At 42.6% G+C, this 20,768-nt stretch overlaps 1 long non-coding RNA gene across 1 annotated transcript; it reads right to left on the reverse strand.

The window, feature by feature from the left end:
• Nucleotides 1–1,793: 1,793 nt before the first annotated feature.
• Nucleotides 1,794–2,942, reverse strand: LOC110537289. The gene is made up of 2 exons (XR_005034931.1): nucleotides 2,508–2,942; nucleotides 1,794–2,183 (listed from the first exon to the last, which is right to left on the reverse strand). It is a non-coding gene; the product is annotated as an uncharacterized LOC110537289 (long non-coding RNA).
• Between the last annotated feature and the right edge of the window lie 17,826 nt (nucleotides 2,943–20,768).

The raw sequence follows: 20,768 nt of genomic DNA on the forward strand, positions 1-20,768 counted from the left end.
ATAGTTGAAGTGTACCTATGATGAAAATTACAGGCCTCTCTCATCTTTTTAAGTGGGAGAACTTGCACAATTGGTGTCTGACTAAATACTTGTTTGCCCCACTGTATTCTAATGCCTCTTAATTATTTTTTGTTTCTTTTTTATTTAACCTTTATTTAACGAGGTAAGTCAATAAAGAACAAATTATTATTTACAATGACAGACTACCTTGGCCAAGCCCTAACGACACTGGGCCAATTGTGCGCCGCCCAATCACGGCCAAGGCCTGATACAGCCTGGAATCCAACCAGGGTCTAGCACAAAGTGCCTTAACCCGCTGCGCCACAGGGAGCCCTGTGTAGGCTTGAGAGCCCATGTAATCTAAAAGTAATGGAATGTAATCAAATCAAAACTTTATTTGTCACATGCTCCGAATACAAGTGTTGCCCTTACCGTGAAATGCTTATTTACAAGCCCTTAACCAACAGTGCAGTTCAAGAAGAGTTAAGAAAATATTTACCAAATAAACTAAAGTAAAAAATAATCAAAAGTAACACAATAACATAACAACAACGAGGTTATATACAGGGGTACCGGTACCGAGTCAGTGTGCGGGTGTAAAGGTTAGTTGAGGTAATTTGTACATGTAGGTAGGGGTGAGGTGACTATGCATAGATAATAAACAGCGAGTAGCAGCAGTGTACAACACAAATGGCGGTGGGGGGTCAATGTAACAGTCCGGTGGCCATTTAATTAATTGTTCAGCAGTCTTATGGCTTGGGGGTAGAAGCTGATCCTTTTGGTACCGCTTGCTGTGTGGTAGAGGAGAAAACAGTCTATGACTTGGGTGACTGAAGTCTCTGACAATTTTATGGGCTTTCCTCTGACACCGCCTATTACATAGGTCCTGGATGGCAGGAAGCTTGGCTATTACCTTACTGAGTTTGGGTAATCCAAAAGATACATTACTGATTACAATTTTGGACAGGTAACTAGTAACTGTAACAGATTACATTTAGAAAGTAACCTACCCAATCCAGAGTATACCTTTACCTGACTGATTGAAGACTCCCTTCGAGGCCAACCAACGGGGTTGAATTAGTCTAATCTCAGAGGAAATCACAATGGGAAAGTTACTGTATGGAAATACATACAGTATAGTCATATTGGGTGGTTTTGGTACCATGTCGGTAAATTACAACGATATTCAGTGTTACTGATGACACATGACACTGATGGGTGATGACTACATCTTTTTTGACCGCCATTTCAATGCAGTATGTGAGTCACACACTGCTATCTAATCACAAGATAGCACAGACATCCGCTCTTATTCTAGCTCATATGGCTTTGTGAGCACAGGAAAGCGTGTGGGACTGACAGATAAAGGGTGATGTTTTATATAAGTATCCAAAGGCAGGTTATTGACCATAATAATAGGCCTTGTAAAAGCACAGAGTGCAAGATAAATAAGTGATATATCGTCCCTATATCTCCCTTAATTAGTTGAAAGCAATGTTTAGACGCTGCTTCATATAAGCACAAACTCTCCTTTAATTTCCTCTGTCATAACTGCTTGTGCTGAGAATTATAGAGCAATGTGCCACCACTCACTGTTCCTGTGCATCACCCAGTGATTACTTTACATTGGTAGTAGTGGGTCAGTCACCCTTACACATAATGCAGGCCTACATAAAGTGCATAGAAACCTGATGAAAAGTTATCTATATAAATGCAATCGTAATTCCATTTCTATTCATTCCTATTAATCTATACACATCGTCTATAAATATACTAGGGACCTCAATGTTTTATAACCCAGTACTTATTTAATGCAGTATTTAATACAGAGACACACACTTGTTACACAGTGTACTAAGTTCCATCATACAAACTTACACAAAATACATGAGACATTTATGACAGTGCGTGATCAATTGCACATAATCACTCATAGTAGATAAAGATAATAATTTTCACATAATCAAAATGTTTTGCCTCTGAAAAAGTCTTAACAGTGAAAGTCACTTGGAGGTTAATGAAGTGTTCTTCTTTGAAGTTAGTCTGATGGGAGATGCTCAGCAGACAAGTGACCCCTCACTTGGGGTATTTGACAAACTGACACCCTGTCATACTGAGTGTCCAACTCAGCTTGGCAAATACACTAAGTGGGGGGCCTGCTCTCACAGTTGCAGACTATAAACCTGTAGTATGAACAGAAGAGACATTTGGGTAATGTTTAAACATGAATGTATTCCATGTCCAAACAATTAACTCCAGGTTATTTTTTATGTACTTTTTTGTTTTGGTGTACTTAACTGTACTTCAGTGAAACCAGTGGACCAACATGGACCAGCTCATTTCAACTGTTTGTTTAGGGTAGATATAAGACTTCCATTCATATCTTCATGAAACTACAATTATTATTTATTTAACTAGGCAAGTCAGTTAAAGAACAAATTCTTATTGTCAATGACAGCCTAGGAACAGTGGGTTCCTTGTTCAGGGGCAGAATTACAGATTTTTACCTTGTCAGCTGAGGGATTTGATCCTGCAACCTTTCGGCAACCTTTCGGTTACTAGTCCACTAGGCTACCTGCCTCCCCAAGTCAAATAGAAACAATGACTGAAGAAGACCCATTACATTTAGAAAAAGCAATACATTATACTGTATTATATATTCCAAAATTGTGCAGATGTTTTATGTAAATTTAATGAATTAGAAATTAAACCATGAAATAATATAATGTTATACCTGAATGATTTGACCTCTAGTTGAAATGGTGGATGTTTAGTTGGTGCCCCAATGATTCCTTAGTTGAGTTCTCTCCTTTAACCAAACGGCGACAGGGACGCTGATGATACTGTGCATCTGACAACACGCCTGATCATTAATAAGCCTTAACATCACAAAGAGGAAGCTAAAATGAGGAAGACAACTGCAAGGCTAGTTAGCAGGAAATATCTGGAACCACAGTGACAACATGCCATGGTTGTGAAATGCTTCAGATGGCAGTTTGAAATTGAGCCACTTTGTCAAAACAGTTTCAGAGATCATGAAATACAATGTGGAAAAGGAATTAGCTTTTGATGAAAGTAAAAGCACATTATATCTTATTTGCGTTCAATAGTCCACAGCTACTGTGACAAACAATATATTACTTACAGTGCATTCAGAAAGTATTCAGACCCCTTTACTTTTTCCACATTTTGTTACGTTACAGCCTTATTCTCAAATGGATTTAATATTTTTTCCCCTCATCAATATACACACAATACCCCATAATGACAAAGTGAAAACAGGATTTTAGACATTTTTGCAAATGTAATAAAAAACAGAAAAATGTTATTTACATAAGTATTCATAAGTACCCTTTACTATGAAACTTGAAATTGAGCTCAGGTTCATCCTGTTTCCATTGATCATCCTTGAGATATATCTACAACTTGATTGGAGTCCACCTGTGGTAAACTCAATTGATTGGACATGATTTGAAAATGCACACACCTGTCTATAAGAGGTCCCACAGTTGACAATGCATGTCAGACCAAGCCATGAGGTCGAAGGAATTGTCCGCAGAGCTCCAAGACAGGATTTTGTCAAGGCACATTTTAGAATAAGGCTGAAATGTAACAAAATGTGGAAAAGTGAAGGGGTCTGGGGGTCTGAATACTTTTTGAATGCACTGTATTCTTTACCAGCCTGACAATCCTTGTTACTTGTCAATGCAATAACATTAGAGGGACTTGATAACCTTGTAATAGAGTGTGGGTTGTGTTTGTTTCAACATGTCTGCCATGTCATAGGTAATGTCATACAACACAATTGATGCATGTCACACAACACAAGCAATTTTCTTGGTACTTAAAGATATTGAACCATAGAAGTCCATGTTCTACAATAGCTACAGAATCACCCTGCGTATTATCATGGTTAAATTGTTTATCAATGGTACCGCAATTATACAACTGTCAAAATGAATGTGTAGTAACGTGTAGTCATGTTTAGTTAGGTACAGCCTAGCAGCTTCTACTGTAGTATCTTTCAGTTGATTTCTAGCGTATATGATTCCCTTAATTGAGGCGAGTCTAAGAAATGTCGTCCATGATAACTGAAAATGAGTGCATGTCAGAGATAAATATATAAACTCACAGCTTTGTTTCACATGGTGTGTGAGTGTGAACATTCAGTTCACCTCTAAAAGAAAGAAAAAAAAACACTTCCTCAGATCATTCATTCACTTCTCTCTATTATTACACTGTGTGGTTGAAGGAAATTACAAGCCACTTAAGACACTGTTGAAACAAGAAATGTTTGACATATGAGTGTAAAAAGGCTCAGTAGAATAAGTAATATCTTCTTACAGCAAATAAGGTGTCATCTCCTGTAGGGTAGGCCTATCATGACCCTATGACCCATGTTCATAGCACTGGATCTTTTAAATGCTTTGATGGGTAACACTAGTATATTTGGGAGTGAGCAAGCTGCAAGAGGGGGTGGAAAGAGGGGGGAATAAAAAGGCCTTTGATTGAATGGTTAGAGAAGAAAGGTGCTCTTGCACTTGTGTGTTGACCCCAAACTGTGTGGTATTCATCTTGAAGCTAAAACCATTTCAATTCCGCGTGCACCTCTTTCGTCCTACAACAGTAGCTCTTCCTAGGCCTACACATATTTCTCCACAAGCAAATCAGATCCTATTAACCCATGTCAAGTCACTATTCTTGGGGCTGAAATATATAGGCTGCTCCGCTCGCTTGATCATTCATTTAAAGCAAAGCTACCTTGCTTAGCTGGCTATACCGTCTTCTAACTCCTTAGCTTTGCACATCTCTCTTTCAATGCTTTACTTTCTACACCTTACGAAATACACATGCCTATACCATGTGAAAATTATTAGAATGCATGCCAATCCATTGAGTTCCCATTGAGTTCACTATCTTAGAACAAACAGACAATTTCTCTGCCAGATTCATTGATTGTTATTGTTCCCTCTAAAACACTGATCTATAAATCTGCTGCCTATACAGTGTGTATGATGTGTGTATCACTGCATTGTAATGTAATATTGTCTGTTGTTTCCTCTGCTCCTCCTTTTTTCACAGTTTTGAACTTTTTTTTTAAAGTACAATGTTCTGGCTTGAAATGTAAGCCCATTTTAAAAATGTGTTTTATTTTTTACCTTGATATAACTAGCCAAGTCAGTTGACGGCCTACCCGGGCCAGACCCGGACGACGCTGGGCCGATTGTGCGCCGCCCAGTGGGACTCCCAATCACGGCCGGATGTGATACAGCCTGGATTCGAAACAAGGGACTTTAGTGACGCTTTGTTAAAGTGAAACTTTGCAAGGGCAGTGTGTGGGAACTTTGATTCATGTCTCTGCAAATGAAGATCATTCATCATGAGGTGTCACAGTATAAGCTGCTAAAAACACATATCTGTTATGTCAGTGCTGCCTTAGATAGCTTATTCACAAGGGGATGCCGTATTTATGATGAATACCAATTACTCTATAAACATTCAGAAAATGCATCACGTAAGATGGCACCGGAGAAGATGGCAGATGTTTTACATGCCCCCAGCCGATTGTGTTTTTTGTTTGCTTATTTGCATTAAACTTATTTTGTACATAATACACCGGCTCTGACGTTCGTCGGATGTGGCAGGGCTTGCAAACCAATACGGACTACAAGGGGAAGCACAGCCGAGAGCTGCCCAGTGACACAAGCCTACCAGACGAACTAAACGACTTCTATGCTCGCTTCGAGGCAAATAACACTGAAACATGCATAAGAGCACCAGCTGTTCCGAAAGACTGTGTGATCACGCTCTCCGCAGCCGATGTGAGTAAGACCTTTAAACAGATTAACATTCACAAGGCCGCAGGGCCAGACGGATTGCCAGGACGTGTACTGCGAGCATGCTCTGACCAACTTGCAAGTGTCATCACTGACATCTTCAACATCTCCCTGTCTGAGTCTGTAATACCAATATGTTTCAAGCAGACCACCATAGTCCCTGTGCCCAAGACACCTAAGGTAACCTGCCTAAATGACTACCGACCCATAGCACTCACGTCTGTAGCCATGAAGTGCCTTGAAAGGCTGGTCAACACCATCATACCAGAAACCCTAGACCCACTCCAATTTGCATACCACCCCAACAGATCCACAGATGATGCAATCTCCATTGCACTCCACACTGCCCTTTCCCACCTGGACAAAAGGAACACCTATTTGAGAATGCTATTTATTGACTACAGCTCAGCGTTCAACACCATAGTGCCCTCAAAGCTCATTAATAAGCTAAGGACCCTGGGACTAAACATGGATCCTTGACTTCCTGATGGACCGCCCCAGGTGGTGAGGGTAGGTAGCAACACATCCGCCACACTGATCCTCAACACCACCAGGGGGGGGGCCACCAGGGGTGCGTGCTCAGTCCCCTCCTGTACTCCCTGTTCACTCATGACTGCACGGCCAGGCACGACTCCAACACCATCTTTAAATTTGCAGATGACACAACAGTGGTAGGCCTGATCACCAACAACGACGAGACAGCCTATGGGGAGGAGGTTAGAGACCTGCACCATCGAGAGCATGGTTGAATCACTGCTTGGTATGGCAACTGCTCGGCCTCTGGCCACAAGGCACTACAGGGGGTAGTGTGAACGGCCCAGTACATCACTGGGGCCAAGCTTCCTGCCATCCAGGACCTCTGTACAAGGTGGTGTCAGAGGAAGGGCCTAAAAATTGTCAAAGACTCCAGCCACACTAGTCATAGACTGTTCTCTCTGCTACTGCACAGCAAGCGGTACCGGAGCACCAAGTCTAGGTCCAAGAGGCTTCTAAACACAAGCCATAACACCCCTGAACATCTAGTCAAATTGGTGACGCCTTGTTAAAGTGAAACTTTGCAAGGGCAGTGTGTGGGAACTTTGATTCATGTCTCTGCAAATGAAGATCATTCATCATGAGGTGTCACAGTATAAGCTGCTAAAAACACATATCTGTTATGTCAGTGCTGCCGAAGATAGCTTATTCACCCCCTCTTTACACCACTACTACTCTCTGTTGTCATCTATGCGTAGTCACTTTAATAACTCTACCTACATGTACATACTACCTCAAATAACCGGTGCCCCCACAAATTGACTCTGTTTCTGTACCGCCCTGTATATAGTCTCGTTATTGTTATTTCACTGCTGCTCTTTAATTACTTGTTACTTTTATCTCTTATTCTTATCTATATTTTTTTAACTGCATTGTTGGTTTGGGGCTCGTAAGTAAGCATTTCACTGTACACCTGTTGTATTCGGCGCATGTGACAAATAAAATTGGATTTGATTTGATTTGTGTGTACATGTTCTCAATTAGAAAATGTCCCAATTTTCATAAGAACAACTTAAAAATATATATATATATTTAAAATCAAGCTGAAAATGCCATCCATGTGCATTACTACTAAATACAGGGAACATTTATATTATTACAATTGGGATCGTCTGATAAAAATAAATGTTTGTAGCAAACAGGGAGATGTAGTGACTCAGACTTGATGCCTCCACATGTGAAATGAGCATGTAATTGTTGATACCTGACTTGTGTTATCTACAATATGATGGTGAATATTCAGGTAGTTCAAACCAGGGCAACCATATTGTGTGCTATTTATCTTTCAACACCTCAAGTTTTGGGTTCCTCCCTCATATCACAAGGGAAGTACCAAACCACTACCCCACTTTGCTGTGGTTGGAAGGGTTGGTTGCTTGGTTGCTTCAGAGATACAAGTGGTTGTTTTCCATTGTGTACTACATTAACAATTAACTTCCTATTACACTACTACTACATGTACTACTTTCAGGCCTCAGGGATCCTGGGGTTTTTGCATTTTTCAAAATGTTCAAATATACATTATGTTGAATTTTTTTTTTTTTTTTTTTTTTTTTTTTTACAGGGACAGTGCACATTAATCAACTCAGTAAAAGTGCCGGTTTCAGCCAGCCGGCTAATTTTCAACCGCAGTCCCTGGGACAGGATAGGATGTACCTATCCTTGACTTATTGCTAAACCCATGATGGATTTTTGTTATATGCAAATGTAAAGGTTTGTTTATGAAATGGTGGACACAATGTTTACAAATATTTTATGGATGCAGGACCAATCTTGGACTATTTTACTGTATCAAAATATGTTCTGTATGCAACCAACATCAATAGTCTTGGCTCCAAATTGACTCCATAAATTCAAATATGCATTATAAACAGTCTACATTGTACTAATGAGAGATGGTATGTTGATGGAGATTTACAGTAATAACAACAACAGATGCACTGCTCCTACAAAACATGAGTAGTGACATTTTCATGGATTTACTTTCCATCCCCAGGTCCACAGCTTGGGATGGGGAGCTCCAGTCCCGGGAAGGGGGTGGTGTCACACAATTTACCCATCCCTAGCAAACACAGCTGATTGAACAGAACTAGGCCTTTATTACTACAGTATGAGTTGTCGTGTCTTTACTATCATTAACTGAAGAATTATAGTTTTTTTTATCAAAGATTCTCTGTAATTAAGTATTACACGATTAGACTGATTAATCATCAAATCAAATCAAATGTTATTTGTCACATACACATGGTTAGCAGATGTTAATGTGAGTGTAGCGAAATGCTTCTGCTTCTAGTTCCGACAATGCAGTAATAACGATGAGTAATCTAACCTAACAATTCCAAAACTACTACCTTATACACACAAGTGTAAAGGGATAAAGAATATGTACATAAAGATATATGAATGAGTGATGGTACAGAACGGCATAGGCAAGATGCAGTAGATGGTATCGAGTACAGTATATACATATGAGATGAGTAATGTAGGGTATGTAAACAAAGTGGCATAGTTTAAAGTGGCTAGTGATACATGTATTACATAAAGATGCAGTAGATGATATAGAGTACAGTATATACAAATACATATGAGATGAGTAATGTAGGGTATGTAAACATTATATTAAGTAGCATTGTTTAAAGTGGCTAGTGATATATTTTTACATCAATTTCCATCCATTTCCATTATTTAAGTGGCTTCCCTGACCAAGGCCCTTCTCCCCTGATTGCTCAGTTTCACCGGGCGGCCGCCTCTTGGAAGAGTCTTGGTGGTTCCAAACTTCTTCCATTTAAGAATGATGGAGGCCACTGTGTTCTTGGGGACCTTCAATGCTGCAGACATTTTTCAGTTCCCTTGCCCAGAACTGTGCCTCGATAAATTCTGTCTCAGAGCTCTATGGAGAATTTATTCGACCTCATGGCTTAGTTTTTGCTCTGACATGCACTGTCAACTGTGGGACGGTTAATGTCCAATCAATTGTATTTACAACAGGTGGACTCCAATCAAGTTGTAGAAACATCTCAAGGATGGTCAATGGAAACAGGATGCACCTGAGCTCAACTTCAAGTCTCAAAGCAAAGGGTTTGAATACATATGTAAATAAGGTATTTCTGTTTTTATTTTTAATACATTTGCGAAACAAAATCTAAAAACCTGTTTTCACTTTGTCATTGTGGGGTATTGTGTGTATATTGATGAGGAAACAAATGTATTTAATATTTTTTTTTATAAGGCTGTATCGTAACAAAATGTGGAAAAAGTCAAGGGGTCTGAATACTTTCCGGATGCACTGTATCTGCCTAAATAAAGGAAACACCAACATAAAGTGTCTTAAAAGGGTTGGGCCACCACAAACTGCCAGAACAGCTTCAGTGTACCTTGGCATAGATTCTACAAGTGGACCTAAACCATGCCAAGAAAATGCACCCCACACCATAACGCTAACTTTGTATCCCTTGTTGACTCAAGTGTTTCCTTTATTTTGGCAGTTACCAGTATGCCTACATTCGTGATGGCCGCAGTTTGGGTAGCATGCCCGCAAATTATACAGCTTGTTGCATGTTGTGGCGATAGACATGTATTCCATAGAAGGGTTTTGTAACCTCTTAACCTGGCAATTTGTCTGTTAAACTCATGGGGACACTAGCAATTAATGCCAGTCCTGACTTGATTGGAATCTGCCATCAATGGATTATATTTCTGTGTTTGGTTATAGCTGTCAGTTTTCCTTTTGCAGATTTCAAAACACAATTGTTGGAAAAACGTGAGCCTGCAGTTTGGAAAGCAAATGCCGACTGCTGAAAAGAGAAGACTAATCTTTCTGTAGAACCAATAGAAGAAAAAAATATCTCAACAATTCCCATTTTTTTGCTAATAGCAGCATTGTTTTTCAAAGTAGCTCATCTTGATATAGGCTATTGACACAATGGGCGCATCAGCCATCACCATGAGTAGCCCTATGGCTTCATCTTCATCATTAGGTGAGTCAGTGTGCCACTGGACATGTTATTTAGTAGCCTACTGTAGCCTATGATATATATATAGGCTACTGTATATTTCTTCCTAATAATGTACAATCTGTGTAATAATATACATTTTTAAGCTACCTGAGCCTATGATTTCTTAAACCGGCTCTGTAGGCACTTTTATTCTCACCAAGCTCAGTCCTACCACAGGCCTGAGCGGTTGAGAGCACTGTGCAGCCTCAAGTCCCCACAACTTCCTCCTTAGTGCCCCCTGGATGAAGGCAGGGTAATGAATTGTAACCTGAGAAGGTCCTCTTGACCGACTGTCTGCCCCAACCTACAGTGTGAGGAGACTAAGCTGGGATATGTTTATTTAGTTAGTGAGGAGGAAAGAGGGAGGCCCAGCCCAGAAAGCAGTGGGGTTTGGGAAAAAGCAGGAAAAGGGTGCAACTGTAGAGGGCTATCAGCAAAAAACAATTATTTTGTCAAAAAAAGTGTGACTTTGATTGCTTGCTACCTCTCTGCAAGACTTTTACAAACATTTTAAATGTTCCTCTCTAGTGAATGTCAGCATCGAAGTGCACTAGGACATTACAGTAGGTGACGTCGTTTGTGACCTTACCGGGCTTAAAAAGATGACCCCTCAACAAAGCACTGGCCCCTACCCCAAAGTAAACCGCAATGAGTCAAGTATTCAAGAGAAGGTGAAGGTAAGTACTAATCATACTTCATTGTCATTAATGTTCTACAGTAGGTACTGTGTTTGTGTGTGTGTGTGTGTGTGTGTGTGTGTGTGTGTGTGTGTGCGTGTGTGTGTGTGTGTGTCTTTCAAATCAAATCTAATTTTATTGGTCACATACACATGGTTAGCAGATGTTAATGTGAGTGTAGCGAAATGCTGTGTGTGTGTGTGTGTGTGTGTGTGTGTGTGTGTGTGTGTGTGTGTATGTGTGTCCCCACTCCAGGACCTTGAGATGCTTCTTACGGAACCACTCCTTAGTTGCCCTGGCTGTGTGTTTCGGGTCGTTGTCATGCTGGAAGACCCAGCCACGACCCATCTTCAGTGCTCTTATTGTGAGAAGGAGGTTGTTGGCCAAGATCTCGCGATACATGGCCCCATCCATCCTCCCCTCAATACGGTGCAGTCGTCCTGTCCCCTTTGCAGAAAAGCATCCCCAAAGAATGATGTTTCCACCTCCATGCTTCAAGGTTGGGATGGTGTTCTTGGGGTTGTACTCATCCTTCTTCTTCCTCCAAACACGGCGAGTGGAGTTTAGACCAAAAAGCTCTATTTTTGTCTCATCAGACCACATGACCTTCTCCCATTCCTCCTCTGGATCATCCAGATGGTCATTGGCAAACTTCAGACGGGCCTGGACATGCGCTGGCTTGAGCAGGGGGACCTTGCGTGCGCTGCAGGATTTTAATCCATGACGGCGTAGTGTGTTACTAATGGTTTTCTTTGAGACTGTGGTCCCAGCTCTCTTCAGGTCATTGACCAGGTCCTGCCGTGTAGTTCTGGGCTGATCCCTCACCTTTCTCATGATCATTGATGCCCCACGAGGTGAGATCTTGCATGGAGCCCTAGACCGAGGGTGATTGACCGTCATCTTGAACTTCTTCCATTTTCTAATAATTGCGCCAACAGTTGTTGCCTTCTCACCAAGCTGCTTGCCTATTGTCCTCTAGCCCATCCCAGCCTTGTACTCAGCTCTCTGGTCTCGGCCATTGTGGAGAGGTTGGAGTCTGTATGATTGAGGGTGTGGAAAGGTGTCTTTTATACAGGTAACGAGTTCAAACAGGTGCAGTTAATACAGGTAATGAGTCGAGAACAGGATGGCTTCTTAAAGAAAAACTAACAGGTCTGTGAGAGCCGGAATTCTTACCGGTTGGTAGGTGATCAAATACTTACAGTATGTCATGCGTTTGCAGTATGTCATGCGTGTTTGCTTTTCGGGTTCTCGCTGTCCTTTATTTTTTCACATTATTTGTTCCTGTGATTTATTTCTGGACATTAAAGCGTGTTTTTCCCGCATCCTTTTGCTCTCTGCGCCTGACTCCACACCTATACACTCATTGAGCGTTACAGAAGCCCGCACCTCCGATATGGAGTCAGCAGGAGCAGCGGCCACCCCTCTTCCCACGATGGAGGAGAGAGTCCTTCATCACACGTCCATCCTCCATCGCATCGGATCAGCGATGGATCAAATGATGGAGAGGATGGATCGTTGGGAGAGGAGTGGTCTCCCTACTACCCCACCTACCCCCCCACCAGCAACTCTACCATCTCCCCCAGCGGGATCTGGTTCCAGCGCTCTGCGCATTACGCCTCCGAGGGAGTACGATGGAGCAGCGGTGGGGTGCCAGGGATTCCTGCTTCAACTGGACCTCTACCTGGCCACCGTTCGGCCGGCTCCCTCGGACGAGGAGAGCGTGAGTGTCCTCGTCACTTGCCTTATGGGTAGAGCCCTGGAGTGGGCCAATGCTGTCTGGAACGGGCCCGACTCAGCGAGGGGCAACTACTCGGAGTTCACCCGCCGTTTCCGGGCCGTGTCCGATCACCCTCCGGAGGGCCGAGCGGAGGGTGAGAGGTTGTTCCATCTCAGGTAGGGGACGAGGAGCGCGCAGGACTTCGCGCTGGATTTCCGGACCTTGGCCGCTGGAGCAGGGTGGAACGACAGGGCCCTGATAGACCATTACAGGTGTAGCCTGAGAGAGGACGTCCGCAGGGAGCTGGCTTGTCGGGACACTACGCTTGGCCTGGATGAACTGATAGACCTATCGATCCGGTTAGACCATCTGCTAGCTGCTCGCGGACGTTCTGAAAGGGTCCTGTTAGTTCCACCTCCTGACCCTCCCGCTCCTATCCCGATGGAGCTAGGAGGGGCCGCGTCCAGGGAGATCGGAGGAGGGGGCTCCTCCAGTACCAGTTGTGTTCATCTGGGAATCGAGAAGGCAGGCAGAACACTCCTCGGTCACCCCAGGTGAGTAAGCACCACACTCTCCCAGAGTTTCCTGTTGGTCACATGTTTTTATTAATTTGTTTCCTTAAATTGTTTCCCTCTCTCCAGCATAAGGCGCTAGTAGATTCAGGCGCAGCTGGGAACTTTATTGATCGCGGACTCGCCCAGAGTAAAGCTCCTAGGCACCTGCCACGAGGGAAATTACAACCCCTCCCCGTTCCACAACGGCCGTGGACCCATCTATCGGTGGATTTTCTTACTGACCTTCCCCCCTCTCAGGGGAACATAACGATCCTGGTCGTTGTGGATCGGTTCTCTAAGTCCTGTCGTCTCCTCCCATTGCCCGGTCTCCCTACGGCCCTGCAGACTGCGGAAGCCCTTTTCACCCATGTCTTCCGGCACTACGGGGTGCCCGAGGATATAGTTTCTGATCGGGGTCCCCAGTTTACCTCCCGTGTGTGGAGGGCATTTATGGAACGTATGGGGGTCCCGGTCAGCCTCACCTCAGGGTATCACCCGGAGAGTAATGGGCAGGTGGAGAGAGTGAACCAGGAGGTGGGTAGGTTTCTGCGGTCGTATTGCCAGGACCGGCCAGGGGAGTGGGCGAGATACATCCTCTGGGCAGAAATGGCCCAGAACTCACTAAGCCACTCCTCTACCAACATGTCACCATTTGAGTGTGTGTTGGGGTACCAGCCGGTCCTGGCACCATGGCATCAGAGCCAGACTGAGGCTCCTGCGGTGGAGGAGTGGGTGCAGCGCTCAAGGGACACCTGGAGGGCCGTCCAGGAGTCATTACGCCAAGCGAGTGGACGGCAGAAGAAGAGTGCTGACCGTCACTGCAGTGAGGCCCCAGTGTTTGCACCAGGGGACAGAGTCTGGCTCTCAACCCGAAACCTGCCCCTCCGCTTGTCCTGCCGGAAGCTGGGTCCGCAGTGTGTAGGGCCATTTAAAGTCCTGAGGAGAATAAACGAGGTTTGTTATCGATTATTACTTCCTTCGTATTATCGCATTAACCCCTCGTTTCATGTGTCTCTTCTCAGGCCGGTGGTAGCTGGTCCCATGCAGGAAGATGAGGTTCCGGAGGTCCCTCCGCCCCCTCTGGACATCGAGGGGTCCCCGGCGTACACGATACGAGCTATTCTGGACTCGAGACGCCGGGTGAGGGGCTTGCAGTACCTCTTGACTGGGATGGGTACGGTCCGGAGGAGAGGTGCTGGGTCCCGGTGGGGTATATTCTGGATCCATCTATGTTGAGAGAGTTCCATCGCCTCCATCCGGATCGCCCAGCGCCTCGTCCCCCGGGTCGAACCCGAGGCCGGCGTCGGCGCGCTGCGGGAGCTGCGCGTCAGGGGGGTGGGTACTGTCACGAATATTACTGAAGGTGACTCCCCTTCTTGTTCGGGTGGCGCTCGGCGGTCGTCGTCGCCGGTCTACTAGCTGCCACCGATCCTTTGTTCTGTGTTCATTTGTTTTTGTCTAATTGGTTTCACCTGTTTCTTGTTTGGTTATTAGGGTGGGGTTATATAAGTTAGTTCAGCCCGCTTCTGTTTGTGCGGGCTTGTTTGTATGTATGTGTTCGATTGGTTTGTGTTTGCTTTTCGGGTTCTCGCTGTCCTTTATTTTTTCACAATATTTGTTCCTGTGATTTATTTCTGGACATTAAAGCGTGTTTTTCCCGCATCCTTTTGCTCTCTGCGCCTGACTCCACACCTATACACTCATTGAGCGCTACACTTTGTAAGTAGGAAAACCTGTCAAATCGGCAGTGTATCAAATACTTGTTCTCCCCACTGTATATCGAGAGATGTGCAATACCATAGAAAACACTTGCACAGCACACATTACATAGCAAGTGAATCAATATTTATATTTTTGTGTCCATCCAAATGGATCAAGATATTGGACCCCACAGATTATATAGCTCTATCACCATGGGCTGATAATACAGATGGGTGCATCTGTTTCCTTCCTCTGCTAGGCAGCTGTGGAGTGAAGGAAGCCCTCACCATCCTATCCCACAAGTTGCTTTCCATCAGCTATGGACAAAACATGTTATTTATTTATTTATTTATGCAGTACTACAATTGCATTCTATTGTACCGTATGAGATGCACTAACATACGTTTCTATATACACTACCGGTCAAAAGTTTTAAAACACTTACTCATTCAAGGGTTTTTCTTTATTTTTTACTATTTTTTACATTGTAGAATAATAGTGAAGACATCAAACCTATGAAATAACACATATGGAATCATGTAGTAAAAAAAAAGTGTTGAACAAATATTCTGCAAAGTAGCCTATGGCTATTTGAAGAATTTCAAATATAAAATATATTTTTGATTTGATTTTTTGTTGTTGTTTTGTTTCCTTGCCACGATATTAATGAACATCGCAAAACTTATAATGTCCCAGCCCTACTAACCATGTGCACAGTAGGCCTACAGATATCAATTCCTAGTATTACCAATTTTAAATGGGCTCTACCCAGTGGGCAAAATTGTCAGTGACTGCCTGACTGCACCACAAATAACATCAGTATGATGTCTCATTTATTTAATAAAATATTTATTTAACCTTTATTTAACTAGGCAAGTCAGTTAAGTACAAATTCTTATTTACAATGACGGCCTAGGAACAGTGGGTCAACTGCCTTGTTCAGAGGCAGAACGACAGATTTTTACCTTGTCAGCCCAGGGATTCAATCTAGCAACCTTCCGGTTACTGGCACAACGCTCTAACCACTAGGCTACCTGCCGCCCAAATTGTGCCTGCTGGCTTGTAGATTTTTCAATTATAGCCAAGAGAGAGCGTAGTCTGCGGTTCAGATTTCTTTTCTTCTCTGCCACTGACTGCAAACTTATTTTCCTGCTGCGTTAACGTTTTCTAAATTACAGTGCAGAGTCAAATCAAGGTTCTCCTTGGCAAAATGACATGAAGGTCACTGCACACCAAGTCATTATGAAACACAACCCAATCACTTTGAAGGTTGGCTGTATGTAATTAAATAATAACAATAATTAATAACAATGAAAACATGATCTCCTCTCAAGAAGTGTTTTCCACAAGCGTGATTAAAGCATAATTAAACTGGTAAAGTTAGCAGTTGGTGTCAGTGTAACAAATGCAGTCTGTAGGTCTGCGGTCTGTGGGCATACGCCACAAAAAATCAACTGACACTCGACTTTTCCTACTAGCACTGACTTTGCTGATAGCTCCTTTATTGAGGGAAAATGTACTGACTATGACTGAGATATATGGTTGTCTCACCTAGCCATCATAAGATGAATGCACTAACTAACTGTAAGTTGCTCTGGATAAGAGCGTCCGCTAAATAACTGAAATGTCAAATGTAAATGTAAACCGTCTCTCATGTTCCATAGAATACTTTCAAGGTAGGGAATCATCTAATGTTGTTAATTTGGGTGAACTATCCCTTTACCAAGCCACTTTTGGCTCCAGGAATGAATGATTTGTTTATCTCATCCTTGATCAAAAAAATAATGTTTTTTCTCACAGAAAATGAGGACAACACTTCAGCGAAAACACTGGCAAATCGGCCATGACAAAGGCCTTCAGCAAACCGAAGGGCCACAGCAGGTCAGCTATATGAAGAGTACTGCCACTTACAGTGCCTGTCTGTCTGTCTGTCTGTCTGTCTGTCTGTCTGTCTGTCTGTCTGTCTGTCTGTCTGTCTGTCTGTCTGTCTGTCTGTCTACATACTTGTCTCCAGGCTTGTTTCCCCTTTTTACTCATGCTATTTGTATTAACAGATCCATTTGTCTCATGTCAGTGACTGTTTGTGTTTACTCACTGTTCAGGCATAATCATGGTCTCATCTGACATAATAACGGTCTCATTTCCAGCCATTGTTATTGTTCCGTAATTCAATACCACTGCTGCCAGCTTTGCACAGACCCTGCTGCTGCATTTGCCATGAAAGCAAACTCGAAGCAGACTAGTGATAGACTTATGTTGTGAGGAGTTATTGAACGACATCATGTCATACTTGATAAGGTATGTTTTGTTAGTATTCAGCAGAAGAATGCATACTGTACTGTCAGTTTCATCAATCTGGTTTCTCCAAAGATGTTTGTACTGCCCTTGAGATGTGCAGCAATGACTAGCATTTTGTTTTCATGTTCAACTCTCCTGTCGTCTCCAAGCCCTGCTCTAGCTCACTGTCTCAGTGACGCATAATGCACACGGCACTCCACAGTCCCAAGGTCTGTAGCGCTGCCATCCGCAAAGAATTTCTGCCTTTATTTGGCCTCAGAGCTTCTCTATCATGGTAATGGCAGATAAACAGTGAGGGGTAACACAAACAGCCCCTTTGAAACACAGCACGTGGGGCTATTGCCATCTCGGATTAGCTCCTATAAAAACTGAAGAGAATTTAGTCTCTATCTAATTTTTGGTTGGCTTGGTTTACAAAAGATGGCTATCAATCCACACTTCATTCTGTAGACGACTGGATTCCCTCTCTGTGTCCTTTCTTGTCTCACAGTCATGTACAAATTAAGAACGTTTTCAAGGCAGATAACCATTACTGTAGTATATGCTTTTGTATTTGCAGCAACAATCATAGTGATTTCAACATGGATACTAAATTAATCATTGTCATTTGACATGTTTGTGTGCTACTGGGAGCTCCGTTGTTGTTCCATTTCCCTTAGGCAAGTATTTGAGTTGTCAGATCAGACACAGTCATATTTGTTGGACATTGAATTATTTAATTAAAATGAAACTTAAATTAAACAGGCACTTATATACAACCGGTGCCCAGAAGCCATGCATTCCCATGAGTATCAGACATCTAAATTGTTCAATTATTCAAATATGTAACCCCTACAAAGAATGTAACCCCTGTGTGTTTTTTGTGTAATGTGATAAATGTATTGTAAATGCCTGTTTGATGGGAGACTCAAGGCAAAGTCACCCAAGGGGATTCAATTCAATTAAAAGTACAATTAACTGAATCATTGCCAGAGACATGATATCGCCTTTACAGAGTGGTTTTTGTCTTTAGGGATGGCGTCCCAGTCCCATCACCAAGAGCACGGCTGATCCAAAGCCTAACGTCCCAGAGTGCAGAGTTTGTGATGGAGGAGCACATGCAGCTCAGCACTGGACTGTAGACCCAAGAGAGACACTTTTCAGTGACACACTCATCATCACTAAATCAAAGTTAGTCCTCAGCGTCTAAGGCTGGTGTAGAATATAAAAATTACTTCTGAAATTAAATGTTGACACTTAGGAAAAAAAAGTGTTATCTAGAACCTAAAAGGGTTATTCGGCTGTCCTCATAGGAGAACCCGTTGGAGAACCCTTTTTGGTTCTAGGTAAAAACCCTTTTGGGTTCTATGTAGAACCCTTTTCACAGAGGTTCTACATGGAACACAAAAGGGTTCTACCTGGAACTAAAAAGTGTTATCCTATGGGACATCCGAAGAACCCTGTTGGAACAATTGTTTTCTAAGAGTGTAGGATTATGTATCTACCTGATGCAGGCTCATTAAGATATCAGACATGTATAGCACTAATATATGCCTATTTGCCACAGGCACATCACCAAATCCAAAAAAGTGGAATATCCCAGCAATCTAACCATGAATGTTGTTCTCCGCTACCACTAGCCTACATCTTTACTCATAGATCTTTAGAGTAAGCCAGAAGAGTTACCACTAGCCTACATCTTTACTCATAGATCTTTAGAGTAAGCCAGAAGAGTTACCACTAGCCTACATCTTTACTCATAGATCTTTAGAGTAGGCCAGAAGAGTATCACAAGAGGAACAAGAATAATTGACAACGTTTTGTGGTCTCAAATGGCATTTCCTGTCTCTGACCATTCCTGGGGGTGTAGATATCGCTGAGTTTCTTTTCTTCCTCCTAAACATAATTGTATTTTTCTATTCCCACGGGGCAGACCCACTGACTACCGGCTCTGGGTTGTCTCAGGGAGAGAGGAAGCCCCATGCCCTCTTATTGGTGAGGAAATGTGTCAGAACTATCACTTTGCACTGAAACACACCTCCAAACACAGTCAGGATGGAGGCACACTTGGCTTGGCTCTGGTTTTACACCATAGTGTTTCTGTGTAGGCAGGATTACCCAAAGCAAACCAATATTTCAGTAGGGCAGGTTTTCGGTCCGTACTCATCCTTGATGTGTTCACATGTAGGGTTTGTGACTTGAAACTGTAATCTGGCGACATGGCTACAGGAGCCTCTCTAGAAAGCCAAGGCATATTTAAGAATCTGATGAAAGGGATTCATGGGGGCCTTTGGGTGTCTGGAATGAATGCCTCATACAACTGCATGCTATTCTGTCTAAAGGGCACATACAGTACCTCATTGTCTCAAGTCAATACTGGTAGAAAATAATATAATTTAGTACCCTGAGAATTGTAGGTGATCTCAGTTCAAAAGAAAATTGCAAAGGATTGGTAAGACTGCAACCATGTTTATCTAATATTTGCTTTAAGCCCATGTAAATATAAGGGGCGTGTGATTCAACATGTTTCTAGCATCATTTAATTGCTCCTTTAAATTCTCGACTTTTGCCTTTTGACTCCTTCTCATTCCTTTCAATTTTGTTGGTTTATTTGAATAGATAGTAAGCTGATGACAGATTACCAGGCCGGATTCAAACCTACTGTGACAGTGGTACATACAGTACATGTACCAGGAGCAACAGCACTAACTACTTGACCATATAGGCCACATCCTCATTCATGATTAAACAGAAATGGTAGAAGCAGTGACTGAACGCATTCTCCCATTCTACACAAAAACCTGATTTGATCAGATCTACATGTGTCATGTCTGTCAGGTCATGAGCATCCCTTCAGTATTATCCTAAACTCCTTGAGGGAAACAGACTGCCAAGTCTCAGCAGTCACCAACAACATCCTGACTGTAGGTGGGAGCCTCTACCTTGATCACCTTCTCAAAGATGCTTCCGGCCCAAACTTCATCATCAGGCTAAAGGCTGATGTGGGAGGACTTGGCCGAGCAGGTGAATCCTTTATTAACTTTCAATGAGAGAACGAGAGAGAGAGAGAGAGAGAGAGAGATAGGCTAGCATATATTGATTTTTAACAAGTTCCATTGATATACACAACAGGAATAGAAAATACAATTTTCTTTAGTGCATTTTGTTGAACGTTTTCTACTTTTTACACATCAATTATCTCACCCTCTTTACGGAAGTTTACTTGGAGATAGTAAATAACTTCCTGTCACGCTAGCACTGCTTCCTGTAATTTGGATAATTACAGTGTTTTAAATGTGCCATTGCTTGTTGGAGGTATAGCACACAGTCTCTCTGTCTTAACATTGTGGGAATTTTTTTAATAATTTTTATTTTATAACTAAGCTGCTCTTTAAAATTAGTAATGTTTTCTCAAATGCCAAATAAATTATTCTGCCAGGTCATTTTGTATGAACCGATGTGAAAGGTATATC

Source organism: Oncorhynchus mykiss, chromosome 12 (assembly GCF_013265735.2).
Source record: "Oncorhynchus mykiss isolate Arlee chromosome 12, USDA_OmykA_1.1, whole genome shotgun sequence".
Classification (NCBI taxonomy): domain Eukaryota; kingdom Metazoa; phylum Chordata; class Actinopteri; order Salmoniformes; family Salmonidae; genus Oncorhynchus; species Oncorhynchus mykiss.